The 19,544-nt window shown below is 48.8% G+C and overlaps 1 long non-coding RNA gene across 1 annotated transcript; it reads right to left on the bottom strand.

The window, feature by feature from the left end:
- Positions 1-6,037: 6,037 nt before the first annotated feature.
- Positions 6,038-16,699, bottom strand: LOC144590085 (uncharacterized). The gene is made up of 3 exons (XR_013546168.1): positions 16,572-16,699; positions 11,403-11,480; positions 6,038-6,073 (listed from the first exon to the last, which is right to left on the bottom strand). It is a non-coding gene; the product is annotated as an uncharacterized LOC144590085 (long non-coding RNA).
- Between the last annotated feature and the right edge of the window lie 2,845 nt (positions 16,700-19,544).

Genomic DNA, 19,544 nt, shown 5'->3' on the forward strand with positions numbered 1-19,544 from the left:
GCTAGATGTGAGCCCAACAGCGATAGCATAGCTTTGCAGTCGTCTTGCTACCCTTCCATGGTCCTGACTTCTCTAGAACCCCTTTCTGCCATATCCATTGACAAAGCAGTCTTACAAGCTGTTTCAAAGGTCAGGTCATACACCATCATCAGCTTACTTCGGATCCGCTCACTTCTCAGTCCACACACGAAACGGTCTCTTAACGCCCGGTCTTGGGAATTTCCAAAATTACAATGAATTGATAACCTCGAGTGTCACGATAAAATTACTAATATCCTCCTCTGGAAGTTGGCATCTCGTTCCAAAACGACAGCTTCCAGCTATTTCTAAGGGCTTGGGTCATAATGTTCTGTTAACTTCTTCAGAATATCCTTCAGGGGCGTGTCCTTTGGTTTGGCTGGAGCTAATAAATTCTTTACTGTATCATAAACATCGGGACCCATTTCAGTGAGAAAAATTGTTCTTTTCCTAGTTTGAATTGCTTCATTCAAACGTGTTGATTCTGCATCAGAAACGTCTACTTCAGTGATGTTATTTGCAGCAAAAAAAATTTTTAAACGTTCGATGTACGCACTGAACGTTTCCCACTTGGCTGGAACTCACCCAATCTTCCTATACATCCACTGGGCACCGCCATTTTAGATTTATAATTTTTTTTTTAACAGTCTCACAGAATTCAACTTTGTGACCCGATTTCCAGCTTTCCTTGACACCAACCTACTCCGTGCCTCTGTAGAATTCCTTATCTACAGACAAGTAAAGCTGGGGAATCAACGATCCCACTCTCGTCGCCAATTAAGCTCATGAGCTCAAGATATCACAGCTGCCTCAGAAAGGCAGCCAGCATCATCGGAGACCCACACCACCCTGCCACACTCAGTGACCCACACACTCAATGACCCACACCACCCTGCCACACTCACTGACCCACACCACCCTGCCACACTCACTGACCCACACTCACTGACCCACACCACCCTGCCATACTCAGTGACCCACACACTCAATGACCCACACCACCCTGCCACACTCTCACTGACCCACACCACCCTGGCCACACTCACTGACCCACTCTCACTGACCCACACTCACTGACCCACTCTCACTGACCCACACTCACTGACCCACACCACCCTGGCCACACTCACTGACCCACACACACTGACCCACACTCACTGACCCACACACTCACTGACCCACACATACTGACCCACACCACCTACTGACCCACACCACCCTGGCCACACACTCACTGACCCACACACTGACCCACACCACCCTGGCCACACACACTCACTGACCCACACCACCCTGGCCACACTCACTGACCCACTCTCACTGACCCACACACACTGACCCACACCACCCTGGCCACACTCACTGACCCACACACTCACTGACCCACACCACCCTGGCCACACACTCACTGACCCACACCACCCTGGCCACACTCACTGACCCACACACTTACTGACCCACACACTCACTGACCCACACACTCACTGACCCACACACTCACTGACCCACACACTCACTGACCCACACACTCACTGACCCACACACTCACTGACCCACGCACTTACTGACCCACACACTCACTGACCCACACTTACTGACCCACACACTCACTGACCCACACACTCTCTGACCCACACACTCACTGACCCACACACTCACTGACCCACACCACCCTGGCCACACACTCACTGACCCACACCACCCTGGCCACACTCACTAACCCACACACTTACTGACCCACACACTCACTGACCCACACACTCACTGACCCACACCACCCTGGCCACACACTCACTGACCCACACACTCACTGACCCACACACTCACTGACCCACACTCACTGACCCACACACTCACTGACCCACACACTCACTGACCCACACCACCCTGGCCACACACTCACTGACCCACACACTCACTGACCCACACACTCACTGACCCACACACTCACTGACCCACACCACCCTGGCCACACTCACTGACCCACACACTCACTGACCCACACTCACTGACCCACACACTCACTGACCCACACACTCACTGACCCACACCACCCTGGCCACACTCACTGACCCACACACTTACTGACCCACACACTCACTGACCCACACACTCACTGACCCACACACTCACTGACCCACACACTCACTGACCCACACACTCACTGACCCACACACTCACTGACCCACACCACCCTGGCCACACTCACTGACCCACACACTCACTGACCCACACTCACTGACCCACACACTCACTGACCCACACACTCACTGACCCACACCACCCTGGCCACACTCACTGACCCACACACTCACTGACCCACACCACCCTGGCCACACACTCATTGGGTAAAAGATGCAGGAGTCTGAAAACTGTAACATCCAAGTTGAGGAGCAGTTTCTTCCCTACAGCCACCAGGTTATTAAACACTACAACCTCCAAATGAGCTCTGAACTACATAGACTTGGGAGCAATGGTTTTGTCTTTTTGCACTATTATTGTTTGCTTGTTTTATGTGTATGTATGTATATTGAACTTTCTGTTTATTATATTATTTACAGTGTACTATGTTTACATATCTGTTGTGCTGCTGCAAGTAAGAATTTCATTGTTCCGTTTGGGACATTGGACAATAAAATATTCGACTTTTGACTCACTGGTGCTCAAATCCACCTCTAATGAATGGCAACCAGCTGAAGGAAGGCCTGGCCTGCTGGTTTGAACAATTATGCAAGTAATACAATCTGCCCTGTAGTCATCCAATTAACGGGTGTGAGGAAGGAAAGGTGGCACTACTGCAGTAAAAATGCAGTAATCCACTGTGCAATTGCTGGAAAATACCAATCATGGCCACTGGTTCACCATGTGCTGTTTCCCAAGTTCCCATGAAAACCACCTTGTTCCCTTTTGCACAATCGAGTGTAATTTATAGCATGGCCCTTCGGCCCACTCAGTTCACACCGACTAGCGATCACCCATTCTCACTAGTTCTATGGTATCCCACATTCTCATCCACTCCCTACACACTAGGAGCAATTTAGAGGCCCATTAACCTACAAACTGGCACGTCTTTGGGATGTGGGAGGAAACCGCGACACCTGGAGGGTCATCAATATTTCAGTCATAACATCGAATCACCTTGCCCAACTGGTTTCAATGCAAGAGATCAGTAAGATTATTAAACTCATGTCCTGTATCTCAGCAATTCAAACTGTAAATCACACGAGGATAAACAAAGGGCAGATATTGGATTGATGTGACAGCACATTCCTCTGTTTCCACAACAGCGAGAAGATTGCAAATGTCGGCCCATTGCAGAATCCCTTCAGCCCCTCAACCCATGATCGATAGACAAATACTTACACCCATGGCGTTGGAGGTGTGATGTCTTGAAGCTCATCAGATTCCTGCGTGCGCATGTGAGAGAGAAGCAATGAATCAGTCAATGTTGCTTTACAAAGCCCATTTGATGGCAATCAAAGCAGTGGTTTGTATGCAATGAGGACTACATGAACCTCAAGATAACAAATAAAACTGAAGACAAAACTAGATATTTAATCAAGAGAAAAACAAACTGACACAGATGGGGAGTAATATGGTTAAGGTTCGAAACAGCAAAAACAATGCTAAGGTTTTAATTGAATAAGGGTCTGCATTTTATTTTGATCAGAAATCCAGGTTGAATTTGATAAGCAGGCCAAACAGATGGCAGAGGGTAGTATCTGGAGCTGTGATAGATAAGCCATTCCACAGGAAGCAATTGCTGGGATCAACACAGCTCTTTGAAAAGGTTGAAACAGTCTGGGGAAGGGTCCTGACCCGAAACGTCACCTGTCCATGCTACCTGACCCGCTGAGTTACTCCAGCACTTTGAGTCGTTTGAAGATGTCCATGATTTAGACACGGTGCCCAGGATAAAATTTCCAAATCTACAGATTGTGCAAAGTTTGTGAGTCTGGTAAACAGCAAGGACAATGGTGACAAACTGATAAGTTGGCAGAATGTAAGTTCAGTGGAAGATGAAATTTAAAACCAAGCTGTGTGCAGTGAGATATCTTGGGTGGAAGAATATGGGCTGACAATAAATATTAAATGGAGCAGCTTCAAAGGGAACCTGGCAACAGAGGGATAGGGTTTATATTGTATAAACTCCTGGAATAGATTGAGAGCATTTCACAGGAGTAGTTAATAAAGCACATGGTATTTGGGCAAAAGGTCAGCAGGTCAGGCAGCATCTCTGGAGGGAATGGTCACAATGCTTCGGGTTGGTACAGTGCTTCAGACTGATTGAGTCAGGGGGTGAATGACATTCCTGTGCTGTATTGTTCTATGTAACCCAGCCCATGTCTCCATAATTGAAATTTTCAATGATCATCTTTGTGCACCAGTTGCATCTGTAACTTGTCTGCAACATTGTTCCTCCGGTCCGTTCTCACTAAATTACACTCTGTGTTATTTATTAATTTTAATCAAATTGTCCTGGCTTTGGCAACTCTAATACACCATCTGGTGCAGTACCTTAATCGTTTCTTTGGCTAATATTGCTGCCACACCCCTCTTTCTCATAATCATTCCTTCCAGAGTACCTAGTGTGTAGGAAAGAACTGCAGATGCTGGTTTAAATCGAAGGTAGACACAAAATGCTGGAGTAACTCAGCAGGACAGGAAGAATCTCTGGAGAGAAGGAACGGGTAATGTTTCGGGTCGAGACCCATCTTCAGACTGATGTCAGTGGAGGTGACGGGACAGAGATAAAATGTAGTCGGAGACAGTAAGACTGGTCTGAGAACTGGGAAGGGGGAGGGATGGAGAGAGAGGGAAAGCAAGGGCTATTTGAAGTTAGAGAAGTCAATATTCATACTGCTGGAGTGTAAGCTGCTCAAGTGAAATATGAGGTGCTGTTCCTCCAATTTGCGCTGGGCCTCACTCTGACAATGCAGGAGGCCCAGGACAGGAAGGTCAGATTGTGAATGGGAGGGGCAGTTAAAGTGCTGAGCAACCCAGAAGTTCATTCTATCTCTATCTCCTGACATCAGTCTGAAGAAGGGCCCCGACCCATTCCTTCTCTCCGGAGATGCTGCCTGTCCCGCTGAACTACTCCAGCATTTTGTGTCAACCTTCCAGAATCCCTGCAGCTGGGGATATTAAGTACCCAGCCTTTTTTTTCAATCCATAGGATAAACAGCACAGAATCAAACCAATCATCACAACCAGTCCAGTGATATTTCTGTTCCACTTGAAGACTCTCTAGTCTTTCCTTATCCATCAGCCTAACTATTATTCTCTCCACCCTTGAAGGTGTTCAGCCTTGCCTTCAATGGGTCTGTACTATTCACTTTAATCATTCCCTGTATCAGTGAGTTCCACACCATCTTCCCTCCGAATTCCTGAATGGAATTCTTATTGATAATCTATATTCATGGCTGCGAGCTATTCCCCATGATGAAGCATTCATTTTTAATAAAATCTATTTCAAAGCATTTAATTTAGAGAACCAGCATGGAAACAGGCCCTTTGGCCCACATCGATCACCCGCTTACGTCGGTTCTATGTTATCCCACTTTCTCATCCACTCCTGACACACCACCAGCAATTTACAGAGGCCAATTAACCCACAAACCCACATGTCTTTGGGACGAGAAGAATAGCAGAAGGAAGCACACCCAGTCACAGGGAGAAAGTGCAAGCTCCACACAGACAGCACTGGAGGTCAGGACTGGACCCGGGAGTCTGATGCTGAGAGGCAGCAGCTCTCCCAGCATCAGCTTCCGTCCCGGTCAGCAGAGAACAGGATAATGATTGCCCCCACGAAGAAACCTATCTAAATGCACTGCAACGTGAAGATAAATGAATCAGATTAACAAAGGTTGAGGTGCACAGCAGAATGTCACAGTGTACATTAGCCACACAGGTAGGGATACACCTCACACTTGGATTCTACCTGTTTTTATTTTAAAAAAGGGATGTCACTACTGTACCTTTGGCAATGTCTGATCCTTGACTTCGAACCACAGCTGACACAACGCAATTTCCTTCTCTGAGTCACGTCCAGAACCTGCACAATTGACAAGAGGAAGCTACTGAAATAATTGAACTGTCATTAATCACAATCATTGACCTAAATTACTCGATGGGACAGGAGGCATCTCTGGAACTGACTTTTCGGGTCAAGACCCTTCTTCAGACTCAGTCTCGAAACGTCACCCATTCCTTCTATCCAGAGATGCTGTCTGTTCCGCTGAGTTACTCCAACATTTTGTGTGTATCTTTGATGTAAACCAGCATCTGAAGTTCCTTCCTACATAGACCTTAATTACTCACCAATATCCTCTAGTATTCAGGATACAGAGCTGAGCTTCTACCTGGTCCCAACATCCCCCCTCCCATCCCAGCCTCTTTCTCTGGTCAAAGGCCCTCTCCCCTGGTCCGAGCCCCCCCCTCTCCCCCTGGACCGAGCCCCCCTCTCCCCTGGACCGAGCCCCCCTCTCCCCTGGTCCGAGCCCCCCACGCCCCTGGTCCAAGCCCCCGCACCCCTGGTCCAAGCCCCCCCCCCGTCCCCTGGTCCGAGCCCCTCTCCCCTGGTTGGAGCCCCCCCCCCGTCCCCTGGTCCAAGCCCCCCGCACCCCTGGTCCGAGCCACCCGCACCCCTGGTCTGAGCACCCCCCTCCCCTGGTCCGAGCCCCTCTCCTCTCACCTGGTCCGAGCCCACCTCCCTCCCCTGGTCTGAGCCCCCCTCCCCTGGTCCGAGCCCCCCTCCCCTGGTTGGAGCCCCCCCCGCACCCCTGGACCGAGCCCCCCCCGCACCCCTGGACCGAGCCCTCCGCACCCCTGGTCTGAGCCCCCCTCCCCTGGTCTGAGCCCCCCTCCCCTGGTCCGAGCCCCCCCCGCACCCCTGGACCGAGCCCCCCGCACCCCTGGTCCGAGCCCCCCCCTCCCCTGGTCCGAGCCCCTCCCCTCTCCCCTGGTCCGAGCCCCCTTCCCCTGCTCTCTGCACTTCTCTCTGGTTGAGCCCTGCCCCTAAACCAAGCCTGTCCCCGATCCAAGCCACAGTCTCTGGTCTTCAGGACCTTCTGTAACTGGACTCGACACAGAATTGGGGAACCATAAAAGAGCAAATTTGTAGGCAATATTCCAAAACAATAACAAAAATGATTTGATTTCAAATCTGTATTTGTTTTACAGAAGCAACCAACACAGAAACATGCCCTTCGGCCTAATTCATTCATGCTGACCAAGTTGCCCCATCTAAGCTAGTCCCATTCGCCCATGTCTCTCTATTCTATCCATGTAAATGTCCCAGCATCTTTCAGATGTTGTTATACTACCTGCCTCAACCAGCTCCTCAGGCAGCTCGTTCCATTCACCCACAATCTGTGTGGAAAATGCTGCCCCTCAGCTTCTTATTAAATCTTTCCCCTCTCATCTTAAACATATGTCCTCTGGTTTTTGATTCCCCTAACCTGGGGATTACACTAATATTAAATGAGGCAATCAGTGTAAAAGGTACCGAGGACAGAATTGTTTGAGTCAGTGGAAAGCCCAGTGAGTGGTCGGTTCTGACAGAAGCTGGGTGGGTCAACAGGAGCGGGGGGGGGGGGGGTCAACAGGAGCGGGGGGGGGGGGGGGTGGGTCAACAGGAGCGGGGGGGGGGGTCAACAGGAGCGGGGGGGGGGTCAACAGGAGCGGGGGGGTCAACAGGAGCGGGGGGGGGTGGGTCAACAGGAGCGGGGGGGGGTCAACAGGAGCGGGGGGGGTGGGTCAACAGGAGCGGGGGGGGGGGTCAACAGGAGCGGGGGGGTCAACAGGAGCGGGGGGGGTGGGTCAACAGGAGCGGGGGGGGGTCAACAGGAGCGGGGGGGGTCAACAGGAGCGGAGGGGGGGTCAACAGGAGCGGGGGGTCAACAGGAGCGGGGGGGGTGGGTCAACAGGAGCGGGGGGGGTCAACAGGAGCGGGGGGGGGTGGGTCAACAGGAGCGGGGGGGTCAACAGGAGCGGGGGGGTGGGTCAACAGGAGCGGGGGGTCAACAGGAGCGGGGGGGGTCAACAGGAGCGGGGGGGGTCAGCAGGAGCGGGGGGGTCAACAGGAGCGGGGGGGGTCAACAGGAGCGGGGGGGGTCAACAGGAGCGGGGGGGGTGGGTCAACAGGAGCGGGGGGTCAACAGGAGCGGGGGGTCAACAGGAACGGGGTGTCAACAGGAGCGGGGGGTCAACAGGAGCGGGGGGGTGGGTCAACAGGAGCGGGGGGGGTCAACAGGAGCGGGGGTGGTGGGTCAACAGGAGCGGGGGGGGTCAACAGGAGCGGGGGTGGTGGGTCAACAGGAGCGGGGGTGGTGGGTCAACAGGAGCGGGGGGGGTCAACAGGAGCGGGGGGGTCAACAGGAGCGGGGGGTCAACAGGAGCGGGGGGTCAACAGGAGCGGGGGGGGTCAACAGGAGCGGGGGAGTCAACAGGAGCGGGGGGTCAACAGGAGCGGGGGGTCAACAGGAGCGGGGGGGTCAACAGGAGCGGGGGGTCAACAGGAGCGGGGGGTCAACAGGAGCGGGGGGGGTCAACAGGAGCGGGGGGTCAACAGGAGCGGGGGGTCAACAGGAGCGGGGGGTCAACAGGAGCGGGGGGGTCAACAGGAGCGGGGGTCAACAGGAGCGGGGGGTCAACAGGAGCGGGGGGGTCAACAGGAGCGGGGGGGGGGTCAACAGGAGCGGAGGGGGGTGATTTTTGTGATTATAAGTCAGAAAGATTTACAGTTGGGGAAAAGGACAAAGATAAAATGGGACTCGATGTTCTAAATTACAGCAAGGTCAAACAGAAGGACAAGTAATTCAGCAATATAGCAATATAGCAAGTGGCACGGTAGCGCAGCGGTAGAGTTGCTGCTTTACAGCGAATGCAGCGCCGGAGACTCAGGTACGATCCTGACTACGGGTGCTGCACTGTAAGGAGTTTGTACGTTCTTCCCGTGACCTGCCTGGGTTTTCTCCGAGATCTTCGGTTTCCTCCCACACTCCAAAGACGCACAGGTATGTAGGTTAATTGGTTGGGTAAATGTAAAAATTGTCCCTAGTGTGTGTAGGATAGTGTTAATGTGCGGGGATCACTGGGCGGCGCGGACTTGGTGGGCCGAAAAGGCCTGTTTCCCCGCTGTATATATATGATATGATATGATATGATATGATATGATATGATGATGATGTATTGAATAACCTCGCACAGTGGTACCAGTGGCAGAGCTGCTACCTCAGAGCGCCATAGATCCTGAACTTGGGGACTGCCTGTGTGGAGTTTGCACGTTCTCCCTGTGACCGCGTGGGTTTCCTCCGGGTGCTCCGTTTTCCTCCCACATCCCAAATTCTCCATCCAATTCCTTTCTCTTCCTGGATCCCAGACGATCTAACCGAAAACAGCCTACCATGCAGTGTCTCATGTCGGCCCTGGATGGAGCCACATCTAAAAGGGCCACATCTAACTCCCTCTTAAATATAGCCAATGAACTGGCCTCAACTACCTTCTGTGGCAGAGAATTCCACAGACTCACCACTCTCTGTGTGAAGAAATGTTTTCTCATCTCGGTCCTAAAAGACTTCCCCCTTATCCTTAAGCTGTGATCCCTGGTTCTGGACTCCCCCAACATCGGGAACAATCTTCCCGCATCTAGCCTCTCCAACCCCTTAAGAATTTTATATGTTTCTATAAGATCCCCCCTCAGTCTTCTAAATTCCAGCGAGTACAAGCCCAGTCTATCCAGTCTTTCCTCATATGCAAGTCCCGCCATCCCGGGGATTAATCTGGTGAACCTTCTCTGTACTCCCTCTAAGGCAAGAACGTCTTTCCTCAGGTTAGGAGACCAAAACTGCACACAATACTCCAGGTGCGGTCTCACCAAGGCCCTGTACAACTGCAGCAGAACTTTTTGCTAAAGGGATCAGAGGGTATGGAGAGAAGGCAGGTACAGGCTACTGAGCTGGATGATCAGCCATGATCATATTGAATGGCGGTGCAGGCTCGAAGGGCCGAATGGCCTACTCCTGCACCTATTTTCTATGTTTCTATCAACCTTCTTACTCACTTTTACAAAAAAAAACTCCTGGCAACAGCCTTGTAAATTTATTCTGAACCCTTTCAAGCCTGACAATATCTTTTCTATAACATGGTGCCCAAAACTGAACACAATATTCTAAATCCAGTCTCACCAACGTCTTATACAACTGCAATATGACCTCCCAACTTCATGTCTTTCTCAGTGGTAAAAACAGAGAAGAAATATTCAATGAGGATGATGCACATCTTCTGCGACTCCATACTAGATAACAGCTTTGGTTTCTGAGGGAGCCTACTCTCTCTCGTTACCTTTTTTTCACTTAATTTCTTTAGATTCTAATATTATCTGCCAAAGCTATCTCATGCCTCCTATTTGCCCTTCTGATTTCCTACTAATGTTCCTCAATCCCTTATACCCCCCCCCCCCCCCCGGGATACTCTTGCTACATTCCAGCTGCCTCTGTCTAACCAATGCCTCCCTCCTTTTCCTGACCCGAGCCTCAATTTCTCTAGTCATCCAGGGTTCCTTAAGTCTTACTTGACTTACTCTTCACTCTGACACCAACATACAGCCCTCCTCTCCATTGCCACCCTTCTGAGGCCCCTGAGAACCTTACAGCTTAGCAAAAGGGTCAAAAATCAGAGGCTATGGATTTAAAGTAACTGAAGAGATGGGAAAATAACTCTCACCCAGTGGGTGGGTGTCTGGAATACACTGTCTGAATGTCAAGAGGCAGAAATTCTTGTCAGTGGAAAAGGTTCACAAACATGTCACTGGGAGTGAAGGGTTTGTGTTATGAGAGACTGGGTTGGCTGGGGGGGGGGGGGGGGGAGGAGGCTGTGTGTCACCTTACAGAGGTTTATAAAATTACGAGGGGCTTAGATTATAAGGTGAGAGGAGAAATATTTAAAAAGACCCTTGGAGTCAATGTTTTTTTTACACAGAGTGTTGGGTACACAGAGCAGGTTTCCAGAGAAAGTTGTAGATGTGGATGCAATAATAATGTTTAAATGATATTAGGTACATCCAGGTACATGGATAGGAAAGGTTTGGAGGGATATGGATCAAATGCAGGTAAATGGGACTAGATGATCAACTTGGTCAGTGTGGATGAATTGAGCCAAAGGGCCTGTTTCCAAACTGTATAACTCGACACTTTCCTGGTATCATTTCTGTGAACACCCCTGTCTGTGCCTCTCACCTCACACGACTCTGCTAACTGTCTGGGCAATCAGACGGGGACAGATTTTGATAATGGAGCAGTGACACAGGAGGCCAAGCAACTTCTCATTCACAAAACCTTTCCTAGATGGCACGTTGAGCAATAGCACACGCCGATAGGACTCACCGATCCACTTCCAGTGCTGGCTCCGCTCTCTGCAGTTCACGTATGGAGTGAAGTTGGACGGAAGAGCTGTGACCCCAACTGTGTGAAACAAAGAGACAGGTCAGGCATCGTCCGCAGTGTTCTCTCTCTAAACGTGTCCTGGCACTCAAAGTACCAAGCTAATGTCCATGGTAGGAAAATATCCATTGAGTAAGTGTTCTCCACCACCATAACATGCTGCTGGCTCGAAGTGCCAAATGGCCTCCTCCTGCACCTATTTTCTCTGTACCTTTTACATTTGCACACAACCAGCATCCATCACAGCACTGCCACTAGACGCACCCCTTACAGGTACAGTTCACCACCAGCTCCCAACCACATACTGAGTCAAGCATTGCTCAACTACTACTCCCCCTCCACCCCGTCCGTACCAGGCAACAGCTCCAATTGCACAGGACAGCAAAAGGCCACACACGAGAGAGATGAGGATGAGGAGCAGCGTGGAGTTCAGAATCACGCCCTGTTAGTAATGTGGGAGGGGGAGGATTAGGGTTGACAAAAAGGGGGATTAGGAAGTCATGATGAGGAGATTTTGGTGGAAAGAGGTCAATGGATGAGAGACAAGGAAATGGAAGAACAACTGGCCTAAGTTATAATCACCACAAAGCTACAGACAACCTCAAATAAAGATGCAAAATGCTGAAAACACTCATCAGATCAGGTAGGTCGGATGGGTAAGGTTAAGTTTGCTGTGGTGATAAACTGTTGCTGTGGTGATAAACGGTATCCAAAAATGTACATGTTTGTAGGTTAATTGGTTTCTGTAAATTGTTAATTGTCCCTAGTGTGAAGGAGTGCTGGTGTAAAGGGGTGATCGCTGATGGGGACTCATGGGGACAAAGGGTCTGTTTCCACACTGTATCTCTAAAGTTCAACGGTCAAATGTGAGGGGAAAGGGTGCAATTAATGGGAAGATCCTTCACAGCATTGATGTACAGAGTGCTCTTGAAGTCTGTCCAATGCTACTGGAAAGCAGCACACATGTAAATAGAGTGGTTATGTTTGTCTTTGTTGGGTCAGCGCATTAGTGTAAGAATTAGGAAGCTATGTTGCAACTAAAACATTGGTTAGGCCACATTTAGAGTATTGTGCGCAGTTCTGGACACCCCAATTCAGGAAGGGTGTGCAGGCCTAGAAGAGGATTACTAGAAGGAAGTAGTTTACTAGAAGGATGCCTGGATTACAGCATATTAGCTATAAGGAGAGGTTGAGGGGAGACCTGATAGAAATATAAAAAATTACGAGAGGCATAGATAGGGTAGACAGTCAAAACCTTTATCCCAGGATAGAAATGTCAGAGGCTCGAGGGCATAGCTTTAAAGTCAGAGGGAGAAGTTTAAACGAGGGCAAGTTATTTTCACCTAGAGAGTGGTGGGTACCGAACACAGTGATGGTAGAAGCATGTTGCTAAGCATGTTGCTAGTTACCTGGACTATCTCCGACATCTCCCTCCCGTTTCTGGACCTCACCATCTCCATCACAGGAGACAGACTAGTGACTGACATTTACTATAAACCCACTGACTCGCACAGCTATCTGGACTACACTTCTTCCCACCCGGTCTCCTGCAAAAAGTCTATCCCCTACTCCCAATACCTCCGTCTACGCCGCATCTGCGCCCGGGATGAGGTGTTCCACACTAGGGCTTCCGAGATGTCCTCGTTCTTCAGGAAACGGGGCTTCCCCTCCTCCATTATAGATGAGGCTCTCACTAGGGTCTCTTCTACATCCCGCAGCTCCGCTCTTGCTCCCCCTCCCCCCACTCGCAACAAGGACAGAATCCCCCTCGTTCTCACCTTCCACCCCACCAGCCAGCGGATCCAACATATCATCCACCAACATTTCCGTCTCCTACAACGGGACCCCACCACTGGCCATATCTTCCCATCCCCTCCCCTCTCTGCGTTCCGCAGAGACCGTTCCCTCCGTAACTCCCTGGTCCACTCGTCCCTTCCTACCCAAACCACCCCAACCCCGGGCACTTTCCCCTGCAACCGCACGAGATGCAACACCTGTCCCTTTACCCCCCCCCTCAACTCCATCCAAGGACCCAAACAGTCTTTCTAGGTGAGACAAAGGTTCACCTGCACCTCCTCCAACCTCATCTATTGCATCCGCTGCTCTAGATACAATACAATACAATACAATACAATATATCTTTATGGACTACCCGCTGTAGAGCTTTCCTTTCTGCCTCCGTGCAGCTGAGGTACCACACAGGGATGCCATGCGTTAGGATGCTCTCTATGGTGCAGCGGTAGAAGGTCGTCAGCAGCTGTTGGGGTAGACCAGACTTTTTCAGTGTTCTTAAGTAGAACAGTCTTTGTTGTGCCTTCTTGACCAGCGCAGCAGTGTTATTGGACCATGTTAGGTCCTCCGAAATGTGAGTGCCCAGAAACTTGAAGCTGGACACTCTCTCCACACTGTCCCCGTTGATAGAGATCGGGGCATATTCGGGGCATGTCAACTTATTTACATCGGTGAAACCAAGCGCAGGCTCGGCGATCGCTTCGCTCAACACCTGCGCTCGGTCCGCATTAACCAAACTGATCTCCCGGTGGCCGAGCACTTCAACTCCCCCTCCCATTCCCAGTCTGACCTTTCTGTCATGGGCCTCCTCCAGTGCCATAGTGAGGCCCGCCGGAAATTGGAGGAACAGCACCTCATATTTCGCCTGGGCTGTTTGCAGCCCAGTGGTATGAACATCGACTTCTCCAACTTTAGATAGTTCCTCTGTCCCTCCCGTCCCCTCCTCCTTCCCAGATCTCCCTCTATCTTCCTGTCTCCACCTATATCCTTCCTTTCTCCCGCCCCCCTGACATCAGTCTGAAGAAGGGTCTCGACCCGAAATGTCACCCATTCCTTCTCTCCCGAGATGCTGCCTGACCTGCTGAGTTACTCCAGCATTTTGTGAATAAATCGATGGTAGAAGCATGGCAGTTAACAAGCTTTCAGATAGGCGCATGCATTGGCAGAGAATGGAGGAATATGGATCATGTGAAGATAAGAGGAGATTAACTTGGTCATGGTCGACACAGATGTGGGCCGAAGAGCCTGGTCTTGTGCTGAACTGTTCTACACCACAACATCAAAGTGCCGCACCTGATCAGAAACATTCCCTTTGACCCATCCATCCCAATTCCATGCAAACTGCTACTGAAAACTAACCTGCTGTCTGTCTTTTGCTGTGGCAACAAGGGGCCTTTTTCAGTACCTGCAGTTTTTTAAGCTCCAAAGGCCCACATGCTTTGTGGACCTTAATAACCTGTCCTATAGACTGTCCATAACTGCTTTGTTAAAGCAGAACAAGGATAAAAATACTGGACACACTAATCAGCTGTGCCTCAGCAGTGTCAGTTCAAGAGCCCGGGAAGAACTGAGGTCAAAGAGCATCAAGGTTGGTTGATGCAAGTCAAACATCTCCAGTCAATACACAGAACTCTAGAGATATACAGCACGGAAACAGGTCCTTCAGCCCAACTTGTCCAGCTGGCCAAGATGCCCCATCTAAACTAGTCCCATTTCCCTGAGCTTGGTCCCTCCTATCCCTTTAAATCTATCCTATCCATGTACCTGTCCAAGTGTCCTTTAAACACTGTGATCCTACTTGCCTCAACTACTTCCTCTGGCAACCTTCCATATACCCACCACCCTTCTGTGTGAAAAGTTGCCCCTTAGGTTCCTATTAAATCTCACCCCCCCTCACCCTAAACCTGTATCCTCTGGTTTTTAATTCACCGACCTTGAGTGAAAGATTGTGCATTCACCCTATCTACTCCCCTCAAGATTTTATACACCTCTATAAGATCCCTCATTAGCATCCAACGCTCTAAGGAATAAAGTCCTAGCCTGTCCAATCTCTTATTGAACCTCAGGCGCTACAGTCCTGGCAACATCTGCTCTGTGCAATAAGTTTGGCACAAATATCTTCATTTCCTTCATCCACTAAATGACTTTTCTTCCAGCATTAATATGGAAATGTGGATGTGTACTGATTGTTGCAAAGTGTTGTATTCCATCTGTAAATGAGGTAGTCATAGTCATAGTCATAGTGATACAGCGTGGAAACAGGCCCTCCGGCCCAACTTACCCACACCGGCCAACATGTCCCATCTACACCAGTCCCACCAGTCTGTGTTTGGCTCATATCCCTCCAAACCTGTCCTATCCATGTACCTGTCTAACTGTTTCTTACATGTTGGGATAGTCCCCGCCTCAACTACCTCCTCTGGCAGCTTGTTCCATACACCTACCACACTTTGTGTGAAAAAGTTACCCCTCAAATTCCTTTCAAATCTTTTCCCCTTCACCTTAAACCTATGTCCTCTGGTCGCCAATTCACCTACTCTGGGCAAGAGACTCTGTGCATCTACCCGATCTATTCCTCTCATGATTTTATACACCTCAATAAGATCACCCCTCATCCTCCTGCACTCTAAGGAATAGAGTCCTAGCCTGCTCAACCTCTCCCTGTAGCTCAGACCCTCTAGTCCTGGCAACATCCTTGTAAATCCTCTCTGATTCAAAGGTACCCTTTCCAGATTCAAAGGTTTCAAAGGTCTTTTATTGTCACATGTATCAATTAAGGTACAGTGATATGCAAATTACCATACAGCCATACAAATAAAAAGCAACAAGACACACAACTACATAAAAGTTAACATAAACATCCACCACAGCAGATTTCCCACATTCCTCAATAAAGTCCAATCTTCTTCCTCATATTTCTGACAGCATGGTGCCCAGAACTGAACACAATACTTTAAATGCGGCCTCTTATACAACTGCAATATGACCAATGAAGGCTAATGTACCAAAAGCCTTTTTGACCACCCGATCTACCTGCGACTCCACCTTCAAGGAACCATACACCTGCACTCCTAGATTCTGCTCTACAACACTCCCCAGAGCCCTACCATTCACTGTGTAGGTCTTGCCCATGTTAGACTTCCCAAAATTCAACACTTCACATTTCTCTGTATTAAATTCCATCAACCATTCCTTAGCCCACCTGGCCAATCGATCAAGATCAAGATCCTGCTGCAATTTTTCACAACCATCTTCATTATCTGAATTCAACTGATCCAGACACATAAATACTCACTGGAAAAACTGAGAAATCAGACTTACGTGAACCTTCTCCTGAAAGGAAGCGCAGAGCGGACTGAACAAGTTCTGACCAGTTTGTGGCATCTGGGAACCAACAGTTTAAAGCACTATGGGCAGAGATCTGCCAGTCAAGCACTTTCTCCTCAATCTAAAAAAAGAGCAGACAACAACATCAGAATTTTGTGCCAACTCCTGATCACTCTACCTGCTACCTACAATGAAATAAACATCTCATCCCAGCACCTGACGTACTGCAGCTGCCCCAGCAGAGCTCAGTGGCACAGTACCAGCACAGATAGCAAATAGGGAGGTCACAAAGTGGCTGCACTTTGACATGTCCACGTTAATTGATGGGCAAGAAGTTGGCAGATGGGAGTATAATGTGGGAAAAATGTGAGAATATTTGTTTTGGAAGATGGACTGCAAAAGCAAATTATTACTTAAATTAAGTTAGGCTGCAAAACTATTTCACTGCAAAGGAATCTATGATGAAACTCAATTTGCATGGAGATACAGCAAGTAACTGGGAAGGCAATGGAATGCTGGCCCTAACTGCAATGGGATGTAGCATAACAGGAGAGACTGTATAATGTAACTTTACAGGGCGCTGCTGTGTCTGGAGTATTGACTTCAGTTTTAAAGGATATGCTTGCTTTGGAAACAACGCTGTGAAGGTTCTTTAGTTTGATTCTTGGGACAAAGGAGGTGACATGTGAAGAAAAGTCGAGCCCATCAGGCCTTTATTGACTTGAGTTCAGAAGAATGAGGTGATCTTTTTGAAACAGAGGGATTGACTGGGTGGCTCCTGAGAGAATGTTTGTCCGAGTGCGGTATCGAGAATAGGGGGCAGAGTTTACAAAATGGATTTGCCATTTCAGACGGAGATGAAGAGGAATTTGTTTTCTCAGGTAAAGGAGATTGCCATTTAATATATTTGAGGCAGAGATTGACAACTACACGAATTACAAGAATTAAAGATTTCTGGGGAAATGGTATTGAGGCCAAGATTACCACAACCATGATCCTACTGAAGGCATAAGGCTCGGAGGGTCAAATAGCCGACTGCTGCTTCTGCGCCTGCATTTCATATTCTTATGTGGAGTGGAAGTGGCACATTTTAATATTCAGAAGCCCCAGAGGATCTGCTGTCATTCAGTTCAATTGTTCTACTTAACTAAATCTCTTTTCTACCCATAATTCTAGCTGAGAACTATATTCTGCACCTTTCACTTTGCTCTACATATTGCACTTGAGTTTGGATTCATTGTATTTATGTATAGCATTACCTGATCTGATTGGACAACATGCAAAACAAAGCTTTTCACTGTACCTCGGTACACCTAACAATAATAAACTTAAACTAAAATCTGTTCTTGGGCTCCCTAGTGGGTGTAAGTATATCAATAATATAGCTGTAGGGATTATATGTCCAACGTGATGCAGGATTAGTATAAATGAATGTTTAATGGTCTTTGCATACTGTGTCTCTGTGTACGATAAAACTGAAGGGGAAGTGACTGCTGAGGAGGTTGCAGAGGATAGAGGTAAAGTCAATGAGTGCACAGCCAAAGGGGAGACAAAAGTGAGGTTATTCACTCCCACTGAAGAAACAGTAGTTTAGTTTAGAGATACAGCGCGGAAACAGGCCCTTCGGTCCACCGGGTCCATGCCGACCAGCGATCCCCGCTATCGAGGATCAACACTATCCTACACCCACTAGGGACAATTTTTACATTTACCAAGCCAATTAACATACATACTCATACGTCTTTGGAGTGTGGGAGGAAACTGAAGCTCTCGGAGAAAACCCACACAGGTCACGGAGAGAACGTACAAACTCCGTACAGACAGCACCTGTAGTCGGGATGGAACCCGGGTTTCCTGCGCTGCACTCGCTGTGAGGCAGCAACTCTACCGCTGCGCCACCGTAGTTGCTTCTAATAGGTGGCGAGAAATGCTTAAATACAATGGGACCACGGTGTCCTTATTCACATCACTTGTGAGTTTAGGTTTGCTACTGCCACCTAAACCTGCATGTGACATATACAAGGACACCCCATTCCCACTGAACATGAACATTTCTCACCATCTATAACTGCAGCAGCAACTAGAGAAGTAAATGGCATAATGGCCATTATTGCAAAAACATTTTGAGTACAGGATTAAAGATGCGTTATAGATTAAATTGGGTAATGGCAAAATTACACCTGGTCTTCTTACAATGGTAATGAATCTTTGGAATGCGCTACCCTAGAGATCAGAGGCTCAGGTCATTAACTACATTCAAAATAGTCATCAAGTTTCCAAATATTATAGGAATCAAGGAAATAGGGTCAGAAAGTGTCAGAAAGGCATCCGGTGGCGCTATGCTCTGATAAAGCCACGCGTCAACTAGCTCCGAAGAAAATCCGATCTTAAAGGGGAAAGAACGGGACGAGTCCACTGAAATTTGCCGATAACTTTCAACGAAGGGTGAGTGAAGTCATTAAACCGTGACTCCTACCGTTTATATGTCGATAAGTCGCACTCCCCCGTTAAAAACTGCTGCAAAACGAGCTGGCAAGGCCAGGCTGCCGGAAGAGGAATCAGGTCAGATGGAAGCATCAGCCTCAGCCTCAGCCTCAATTCCAGTGCCGACCCAAGAAGAAATTCCCAAACAGTCCCGAAAGCCACAGCCTAAAAAAATTGGATTGGAGGAATTTCGAACCATAGTTGGTGAGGAGCTTTCAAGTATGAAGGATGATTTTCAGGAAATGAAAGATGAATTAATATCGTTGAAAGGATTGAAGGGAGAAATATCAACTATCATCAGTGAGAAGTTATCATCAGTGAAGAAAGAAATATGTGATAGTATGAACGAACATATGGTGGAAGTAAACTCTAAACTACAAAAGCTGGATTCCGACTTTACCAGTAAGTTGGAGCATATTACTACTACGGTACATCAACATGACGAGGCTATACGCGAGTTGGAAGTTCTAGCTGAGACAAGCG

This window comes from Rhinoraja longicauda, unplaced genomic scaffold (assembly GCF_053455715.1).
Source record: "Rhinoraja longicauda isolate Sanriku21f unplaced genomic scaffold, sRhiLon1.1 Scf000123, whole genome shotgun sequence".
Classification (NCBI taxonomy): domain Eukaryota; kingdom Metazoa; phylum Chordata; class Chondrichthyes; order Rajiformes; family Arhynchobatidae; genus Rhinoraja; species Rhinoraja longicauda.